The sequence below is a fragment of the Callospermophilus lateralis genome, chromosome 14 (genome assembly GCF_048772815.1).
Source record: "Callospermophilus lateralis isolate mCalLat2 chromosome 14, mCalLat2.hap1, whole genome shotgun sequence".
In the NCBI taxonomy this organism is placed as follows: Eukaryota; Metazoa; Chordata; class Mammalia; order Rodentia; family Sciuridae; genus Callospermophilus; species Callospermophilus lateralis.
Window position 1 is genome coordinate 77,366,520 of NC_135318.1, and position 11,181 is coordinate 77,377,700.

Sequence of the window (11,181 nt, forward strand, 5' to 3'; positions counted from 1 at the left end):
CTCAAAATCTAGCCCTAATCCTATTCAAAACTCTAGCCCTAACCTTAGGTCTAAACCTATGCATTACACTAAAAATAACCCTAATGCTTAAGCTGACCCTAGGCCTAAGCCTAACCCAATCCATTACATTGAATCAAACCTAAACTCTAAAACTAACTCTGTCATTACCCTAAACCTAAACCCTAACCTAACCCAAACCCTAACCCTGACCCTAATCCATAAAATAACCCTAGATATAAACATGAATCCTACCCTAATCCTAACATTTACACTGGACCAAGTCATAAACCTAACACTAAATTTAGCCCTAACTATAACCTTAGACCTGCCATTAGCCCTAGCCCTAGCCCTAATACTATACCTAAACCTAACACAAACCCTAAAACTCATCCTAGCCATAAACTTAACCTTAATTATAATCCTAACCATAATTCTAGCCCTAATCCTAATACTAAACCTTGCACTAGTTTAGTATTATGGCTAAACCTAGCCATAACCTCATTCTTTACCCTAAACATAACCCTAACTCTAACTCTAACCCTTTTCATCACCCTTGCCCTATCCTTAGCCCTAGCCTTAACACTAAATTGAAACCTAACTTTAAATCTAACCCTAAATCTATATCTAAGCCTAAAACTAGCCCTAACCCTGATGATAATTCTGAAACTAGACCTAACCCTAGCACTAACATTAACCCTAGCCGTAATTTAGCCTTAACCCTAACCATAAACCTAACCCTAGCCCTAAGAATCACTCTGTCACACTGGCCCTATCATTTGTTGTGATCCCATCCCTTCACATAAACCTAACCGTATCCCAAACCCTAGTCAAAACCCTTGCCCGATCCTTAGACCTAGCACTAACCTTAGATAAAAACCTAACTCTAAATCTAACTCTAAGCCTAACACTAATCCTAAAAATTGTCCTAACCCTAAAACCAAGCCAAGCCAAAGGTCTAACCCTAATCCTTAACCATAAACTTACACCTAGTCTTAAATCAAGCCCTAATTCCAGTTTTAAGCCAAACCCTAAAACTAGCCCTGACCCTTACTCTGACCATAACACTTACCCGAGGTCTAAATATCACCCTAACCCTAAACCTAAACCTAACACTAAACCAAGCCCTAAAACACTAAAATTAGCCATAATCATAACCCTAGTACTTTCATTAGCCATAATCCTAACCATAACACTAATTTAACCCAAAAGCTAGCCCTATTTAAAGCCCTAACCCAAGCTTTAACCATAACCCTAACTCTACACTAGCCCTTATCATAACAGTAAACTAGCTCTAAACTGACCTCTAACTCTATCCATTACCATAACCATAACCATAACCCTAATGCTAATTTGAGCCCTAATTTAAACCTTAACCTATCCCAAACCTTAACCCAGTACTTGACCCTAATAATAGTCCTAGCTCTAAACCTGACGCTAACCATAACCTAACCCTTATACTAGAGGTATCCATAATCCTACCCCTTAAATTACTTTAGCCATAATTCTGGATCTGAAATTAGCCCTAGCACTAATCATAGCCCTAACACTAAAAAAACAATAACAACAACAACAAAAAAAAAACCTAGGCCTAATCCTAGCACCAAACCTAGCCTTAATCATAACCCTAACCCTAACCACAGTGCTAACCCTAATTCTAACTCTCACTCTACATCTAAACCTAGCTATAAAGCCATCTCTTAACCTAAACTTTGTTCTAACTCTAAACTAAACTCTAAACTCTAACTCTAAACTCTAGCCCTAACCCTAACCCTAAGCTTAACCCTAATCCTAACCATAGGCTTAAACTAAAAACTAAACCTAGCCCTAATTCTAGCCCTAATTTAGCCCTATCTCTAACCATAACCCTAACCCTAGCCCTAAGACTTAACTCTCGCCCTAGCCCTATCACTAGTTAAACCCTATCCCTTACCATAACCTTAAACCTACCCATAACCCTTTCCCTATCCTTAGTTCTATCCCTAACCCTAGATCTAACCCTAATCCCATAGTTAACCCTAAGCCTAAGCCTAAACCTAACACTAACACTAGCCCTAACCTTAATCCTAGGATTAAAACAAAACCGAGCATTAGCCCTAACCCTAAATTTTAACTTAAACCAAACCCTAATACTAAAACTATACCTAACCCTAGCCCTAATTTGAGTCCTAACCCTAACCTAAAAACTAACTCTGACCCTGACTCATATCCTAATACTCACTTTAGTTCTAAACACTGCCCTCACGTTAAACTGAACCCTAACAGTAACCCTAGCTCTAATTTGAGTTTTAAATCTAACCCTAAAACTAAGCCTTACCCTGATTCCTATCTTAACACGAGCCCAACTATAAATATCACCGTAACTTTAAACCTAACCCTAACACTAAACCTAACCCATACCCTAACACTAAAAGAAACCCTAAAAGTAACCCTAGTTATTTCATTAGTCATTGCCCTAACCCTAGTCTTAACCCTAAGACAAAACCTATGTCTAATCCCAGCCCTAAAACTAGCTTTAACCATAACTCTAACTGTAACAATATCCCTAACCCTAGCTCTAAACCAATCCCTTACCCAAGCAAAATCCTAAACCTAAGGGTAACCCTAGACCTATCCCTAATCCTTAGACTGACCAAAACACTAATCCTATTAATAGCCCTTACCCTCGCCCTCATTCTAGATTTAACCATATCCGAAACTGTAACCCTAACTCTGACCCCTATACTCACCCTACCACTAATCCTAGGTCTAATACTAACCTTAACCCTAAAAAATCTACCATAATCCTATCTGTAGAACTAATCCTGCACATAACTCTTAGCCTAGACCTAACCACCGCTGAGAACCTGACCCTTACACTAAACATAACCGAAACCCTAACCCTTACCCTAATGCTAATCCTAGGTCTAACCCTAAACATATCACTATCCCCAAACTTATGAATTACCCTTAACCGACCCTGAACCCTAGACCTAATCATATCATTACCCAAACCATAACCATAATGCTAATTCAAGCCTTAATCCTAAACTCAAACCTAAACCAAACCCTAAAACTGACACTCACCCTAATAATTCCCCTAGCTCTAAACCTCAGTCTTACACTAGACCTAACCCTTACACTAGACCTATCCATAAAACTAACCCTAAAACTATCTCTAAGCATAACTCTAGACCTGATATTAACCCTAACCATGATACTAGCCCTAGCACTAACACAAACCCTGGCCCTTATCCTAGCCCTAAACATAGCCTTACTTATAACCCTAACCTAGACCTAAACCTAACACTAACCCTATCTATAATCTTAGACCTAATTTAGACCTATCCCTAACCTTAGACCTTAACTCTAACTCTCACCTTGTTCATACTCTAATTATAACCCTATACTTTAAAGGAACCCTATTCTTAGCCCGAACCGTATTTCTAACTCTAGCCCCATTTATATCCCTTGATGTAACCCTAGATCTAATCCTAACTCTAAATCAAACCTTAACAATGAGCCAAAACCTAAACCTAACACTAGCCCTAACCCTAAGGGGAGTCCTAAAGCTAACACTAACCCTAGCCCTAAAACAAAAGCAAGCCATAGACCTAGTCATAACCCTTAGTATAAACTAAGCCCTAACCCTACACTTAGACATAACTTAGCCCTAATTTGAGTTTTAAGCCAAACTCTAAAACTAACCGTGACCCTGACTCTGACCTTAACACTAAGCCTAGCTCTAAACTTCACCCTAAACATAAACCTAAACCTAACAATAGACCTAGCCCTAACCCTTACGCTAAAATTAGCCCTAACCATAACCCTGGTACTTACATTAGCTGTAACTCTAAACCTAGCCTTAAAGTAACCCCAAACCTAGACTTATTCTGAGCCTTATACCTAGATTTACCCCTAACCCTAACCCTATCGCTAATCGTAACTATAACCCAGCCATAACCCTAGATTGAACCCTAAACCTAACCCTAAGCCTAACCCTATCAATAATCATAACAATAACCCTAGATGTTCTCCTATCTCTAACCCTATCCATTACCCTAAACATAAACCTAACCCTAATGCTAAACCTGGGCCTAAACCTAACTGTATCCCTAATCCTAACCCTATCCATTACCCTAAACCTAACCTGAAATATACACCTAACACTATATCTATCCTAATCCTAATTCTAATGCTAATTCAAGCCCTAACATTAAACCTTAACCTATCCAAAATACTAATTGCAACCCTGACCCTAATAGTACCCCTAGCTCTAAACCTGACCCTACCCCTAAACCTAACCCTTACACTAGACGTAGCCATAAGCCTAAACCTAAGATATTTTTAACCGTAACACTAGACCTGATAATAGCCCCAGCCATAATACTAGCCCTAAACCTAAAACCTAGGCTTAATCCTAACCTGAAACATAACCTGAGCCCTAACCAAATTTTAATGCTGGCCCTACCCCTAAACCTACACTATAACGTCGTCCTGTACACTAAAACTAACCATAACTCTAACCCTAACCCTAACCCTCACCCTAAACCTAGGCCTAACCCAAAGCCTAGTGCTAATCTTAACCTTTATTTAATCTTATACTAACCCAAAACCTAGACATAAGACTAACTCAAATTCTTGCTCTAGACCTAGCCCTAGTTATATACTTAGCCTTAATTCTAACACTAGATCTAAGCGTAAGTCTAAATCTAAACCTAATTCTAAATTTAACTGTAACAGTAAACCTAAACCAAAACCTAACCCTACCCTAACCATAATGCTAATTCTAAAAGTTGTTCTATCCCTAGCCCTAGCCATAAATCAAAACTAAGCCATAGCCCTAATCCCAACACTTAACCTAAAATGAACCCAAAACCCAAAACTAGCCCTAAAAATAATTCTAAACTAACCCAGACCCTGACACTGACCCTAACACTAATCCCAGCTCTAAACATCAACATATCCTTAAATTAAGCCTAACACTATATCTAGCCTTAAAAACTCTAAAACTAGCCTTAACCATAACCCTAGTTTGTACATTAGTCATTGCCCTAACCCTAGCCCTAACCCTTACAGAAATCTCACCCCTACTTCGAGCACTAAACTTAGCATTAGCCACAATACTAGCTCTAACCCTAACCCTAACACTAGTCCTAAACCTAACTCTAATGCTATTTCTTATACTAAGCCAAATCCAAACCCAAATGCTAACCTAGTCCTAATCCTAATCCTTAGCCTAACTTCAACTCTACCTGTAATTCTAATCTTAATCCTACCCCTCATTCTGTCTCTAAACCTAACCCTGACTCTTATCTGACCCTAACACTAACCCTAGATCTAAACCTGACCCTAACCTAAAGCAAACCCTAACACTAGCCTTTCTGGTAACCCTAAATGTATACCTAAGCCTAACACTAGACCTAGACCAAAAGCTAATCCTAAATATAGCTTTAAGTCTAGCCCAAGACCTAAATAAAAACCTAGCACTAGCCCTAACAATAACCCTTATCCTAAACCAAAAACCCTACCTCTACACCTTGACCTAGTCCTTATTCTGGCTCTAACCCTAACCCTAACCCTATCCCAAACACTGACCCTGATTCTAACAGTGAACCTAGCTTTAAACCTGACACTAACACAAAACCTAGACCTAACACAAGACCTAGTCATAATCCTAACTTTGAAACTAGCCTAAACATAACCCTAGCTCTTACATTACCCATAGTCCTAACCCTAGCCCTAAACCTAACATAAAACCTAGCCATAATCCTAGGCCTAAATTTAACTCTAAGCATAACCCTCAACCTAACCCTAGCCCTAAACCTAGCTGTAAACTAAGTTTTGCCTTAGACATAACCCTAGTTCAAAGCCTATCCTTTACACTAAACATAACCCTAGCCCTATCCTAAACCCTAACCCTAGCCCTAGCCCTAATCCTAACGTTAAACATAGCCTGTACTTTAGCTCTAACCATATCTATTACCCTAACCCTAACACTAACACTAATTAAAAGTCTATCCATAACACTAAACCTAACTCTAACCATAAATGTAAACCTAGACCTAAATCTAAACCTAACTTTTGACCTAGCCCTGACCCTATTTCAAACAGTAACCCTTACCTAGCAGAACCATAACCCTAGCCCTTAACATAACACTTCCCCTAACCCTAAAACGTACCCTAAACCACACCCTAGCCCTAATACTAAACCTAGCCCTAATCCAAGCCTTAATCCAAACCATAACCTAGCCCTAACCCTACCTCTAAACTTATCCATTACACTACACATAACCCCAACCCTAATGCTAACCCTAACCCGATCGCTAAACCAAAACATCCATTACCCTAAACTTTAACTGAAACCTAAACTAAACCTTATCGATTACCCTAACCCTAAAGCTAAACCTAATGCTAATTTGAGCCCTAATTTTAAACCTTAAATTTAACCAAATGCTAACCCTGAAGCTGATCCTTACTCTAATGATAACCCTAGCCCTAAAGCTGGCTTTTAACCTAAACTTATCTCTTACACTATACCTAGCCATAACCTAACCCTAAAACTATCCTTAATATTAACCCTAGAGATGATATTATCCCTAGACCTGGTCCTATCTATAACCCTAAGAGAAACCCTAGCCCTTAACTAGCCCTAAACCTAGCCTTAATCCTAAATTGAACCATAAACCTAGGCCTAATCTTAATTCTAACCCTCACCCTAGCTCTAAAGCTAGCTATAACCCCACCATTCCCCTAAACTTAACCTTAAACCTAATGCTAACCCCAACTCTGGCCCAACCCCTTGGCCTAACCCTAACAATAACCCTAGTCTTAATACTAGCACTATTTTAGCCCTAACACTAACATTAATACTATCCCTAATCCTAACCCTAATTTAACCCTTACCCTAGCCCTAGCCCTAATCCTAGCCCTAATTCATCCCAAATCCTAACCATAACTCTAACCCTAAGATTACTACTATGATTAATTCTCACTCTAGCCATATCCCTAGTTCTTACCATATTTATTACCATAAGCCTAAACCTCGCCCTAACCCTAGCCCTAGCCATAACCCTAGATCTAACCCTAACCCTAAGCCTAAACCTCAACCTAACACTAGAATTAACCCTGATGCCTATCCATAATTTAGCCATAACCATATTCCTAGCCCTAAAAAAATCCCTAAAATTTAACCTAAACCAAAGCCTAAATATGCACCTAAATTTAGCCCTAATTCGAGTTTTAACCCTAACCCTAAACTAACCCTGACCCTGACACTGACCCTAACAATAACCTTTGCACTAAACATCACCCTAACCCTAAACCTAACCGTAACACTAGAACTAGCCACAACAGTAACCTAAACTAGCACTAATTGTAACACATACATTAGGCATAGACCTGACCCTAGACTTAACCAAACCCAAAACCTAGCCCTAATCTGAGCCTTATCTCTAGCTTTAACCCTAACCCTAACCCTAATCCTAATCCAGCACCTAGCCCTAAGCCTTACCCTAAAACTAGCCAGAAATCTAACCATAACCCTAGCCCTAGCACTAGCTCTAACCCTAACCATCACAATAACCATAACCTTAACTCTAATGGTATTCCTAAGCCTATCCCTAACCTTATCTCTAACCCTAAACTATTTCATTAACCTAAAACCAACCTAAACCCTAAATCTAACACTGTCATTACTATAACTCTAACCCTAATGCTAATTCAAGCCCTAACTCTAAACCTTAACCTAATCCAAACCCTAACTCTGACCCTTCCCACGACAATATACCTAGCTCTAACCCTTACCCTACCACTAAACCTAACACTTATACTAGACCTAGCAATAAACCTAACCCTAAAACTATCCCTAACCATAACCCTAGACCTGATATTTGCCCTAAACCTAATTCTAGCCCTAACCTTAACAAAAATCAAACACATAACCCTAACCCTAACCCTAAACCTAGCCCTAATCTTATCCATTAACCTAGCCCTAAATTTAGCTCTAATCCTATCAATTACCCTAAACATAACCTTAATTACAATGCGAACCCTAGGCCTAAATCTAACCCTATCCCTAACCATATCCCTATTCATTATGTTAAATCTAACCTGAACCATAAATCAAACCCTATCATTACCCTAACCAAAACCCTAATGCTAATTCGTGCCCTAACACTAAACCCTAACCTAATCAAAACCCGAACCCTGACCCTGACCTAATAATACCCCTAGCTCTAAATTTGATTCTTACTCTATACCTAACACTTACACTAAATATAGCCATAAACCTAACCATAAAACTATCCCTAACCATAACCCTAGACCTAACATTCGCCCTAACACTAATCCTAGACTAAACTTAACACAAACCCTAGCCCTCATTTTTGCCCTAAACTAGCCTTTTTCATAACTCTAATAAAACCCTAGCCCTAAACATAATTCTAACCTTCACCCTACCCCTATCCCTAGCTCTAACCCCATCGTTTACACTAAACCTAACCCTAAGCCTAAAACTAACCCTAGGCCTAAACATAACCATAAACCTAGCCCTTTTCCTAGCCCTAATTAAGCCCTATACCTAACCAAACACTAAGCCTAGCCATAAGACTAACTCTCAATCTCACCCTAGCCCTAATCCTAGTTTGAACCCTATCCCTTATTATAACCCTAATCCTAGCCATAAACCAAGACCTAACAGTAGCCCTATCCTTAGCTGTAGAGCTACCCTAGATCTAATCCTAAATCTAAATCCAACTTTAACCATAAGCCTGAACCTAAGCCTAACACTAGCACTAACCATAGCCCTAGCCCTAAAACAAAACTGAACAATAGCCCTAACTTTAAAACTTAACCTAAACCCAAACCTAACCCTACACCTAGCCCTAATCCTAGCCCTAATTCCAGACCAAAAATTAACCCTAAAACTACTCTGACCTTGAATTTCACCCTAACACGAACCATAGATCTAAATATCACCCTGATGTTATACCTGACCCTACCACTAGACCTAGTCCTAACCCTAATCCCATAACTAGCCCAAATCATAACCCTATTCTTTACAATGGCCATAGCTTTAAATCTAGTTCTGACTCTAACCAAAACCTAGCCTTAATTTAAGATGTAACCCCAGCTTTAACCCTAAACCTAAACCTAACACTAGACCTAAACCTAACCCTAAACATAGCTCTAACCTAGCTCTAAACCTATCCCTTACCCTAAGCAAACCCTAACACTAATGCTAACCCTATTCCTGACCCCAATTCTTAGCCTAACCCAAACCCTAACCCTATTACTAGTTCTCAACCTAGCCCTCATATTAACCATAACCATAACAAAACCCTAAACCTAACCCTGAAACTTATTCTGAACCTAATGTTAACTGTATGTCTAAACCTGGCCCTAACCCTAAACTGAACCCCAACACTAGCACTAGCAATAAACCTATACCTAAACCTAAACCTAACCCTAGCCTTAGACTTAAACCTAATCCTAAATCTAGCCATATCTCTATCCCTAGACCTAAACGTAAACCTAGCCCTAGCCCTAATGATAAACCTTAACCTAACCCAAATATTAACCCTACCCCTAGACCTAACTCTAGTGATAATTCTGGGTTTAGCTCTAAACCTAACTATAACGTGAACATTGACCCTGACCCTAATACTAACCTTAGCTCTAAATATCATGCTATCATTAACTCTAACCCTAACACTTGACCTAGCCATAACATTTAGCCAAAAAGTAGCTCTAATCATAACCCTGTTTCACACATTAGTTGTAGGCCTGACACTAATCCTAAACTAAACCAAATCCTGGCCCTAATCTGAGCACTAACCCTAGTTTTAACCCTAATCCTAAAACTAGCCCTAATCCATACCCTAAACCTAGCTCTAACCCTATCTCTTACCCTATCCGTTACCTTAAGCTAAACCCTAAACAAAAATCAAACACATAACCCTAACCCTAACCTAACTCTAATACATAGCCTAACCCAAACCCTAACCCTATTACTAGTCCTAACCCTAACCTCCATTCTAGCTCTAACCCTAACCCAAACCCTAACCCTGACACTTATTCTGACTCTAACACTAACCTTAGGTCTAAATCTGACCCTAACCCAAAACTCAAACCTAACATTAGCCCTACCAGTAATCCTATATTTAAACCTAAACCTAACACTAGCCCTAGACTTAAACCTAATCCCAAATCTAGCCATATCTCTAGCTCTAGACTTGTACAACAAAGCCCTAGTCCTAACAATAACCCTTAATCTAACCCAAACACTTACCCTACCCCTAGACCTAACCCTAGTCTTAATTCTGGCACTAACCCCAAAATTAACTCTAACCTGAACACTACCCTTGACCCTAACATAATCCTAGCTCCAAAGCTTACCCTAACCCAAAACCTAATCCTAACACTAGACCTAGCCATAACCCTAATCCTAAAACTAGCCCTAATCATAACCCTAGCTCTTGTATTACCCATGGCCCTAACCCTAGGCCTAAAATGACACAAAACCTAGCCGTTATCCTAGGCCTGAACATAGCCCAAAGTGTAAACCTAATGAACCTTGCCATAACCCTAACCTTAAGTATTGCTTTACCTAACCCTAGATCAAAGCCTAACCTTTATTCTTAGCATAAACCTAGCCCTATCTCAAACCCTACCCTAACACTAGCCCTAATCCTAACATTAACCATAGCCCTAACCATACTCTAATTCTATCCACTAAACTAACCCTAGCCCTAATCATAACCATAACCCTAGCCCTAAACCTAGCTCTAATTCTATCCATTACCTTAACCATAATCCTAACCCTAATGCTAACCCTAGGCTTAACCCTAACCCTAACACAATCCCTAAACCTATCAATTACTCTAAAACTAACCTGAACCCTAATCCTAAACCTATTCATTACCCCAACCTTAACAGTAACCCTAATGCTAATTCGAGCCCTAATCTTAAACCTTAACCTAAACCAAACCTTAAGCCATACACTGACCCTAATAATGCCCATAACTCTAAAGTTGACCCTTACCCTAAATCTAACCCTTACACTAGACCTAACAATAAACATAACCTGAAACCTAACCCTAACTGTAAACCTAGACCTGACATTAGCCCTAGCTCAAATCCTAACCCTAACCTTAACATGAACACTAGCTATCATCCTAGCCCAAAATCTAGCCTTAATCATAC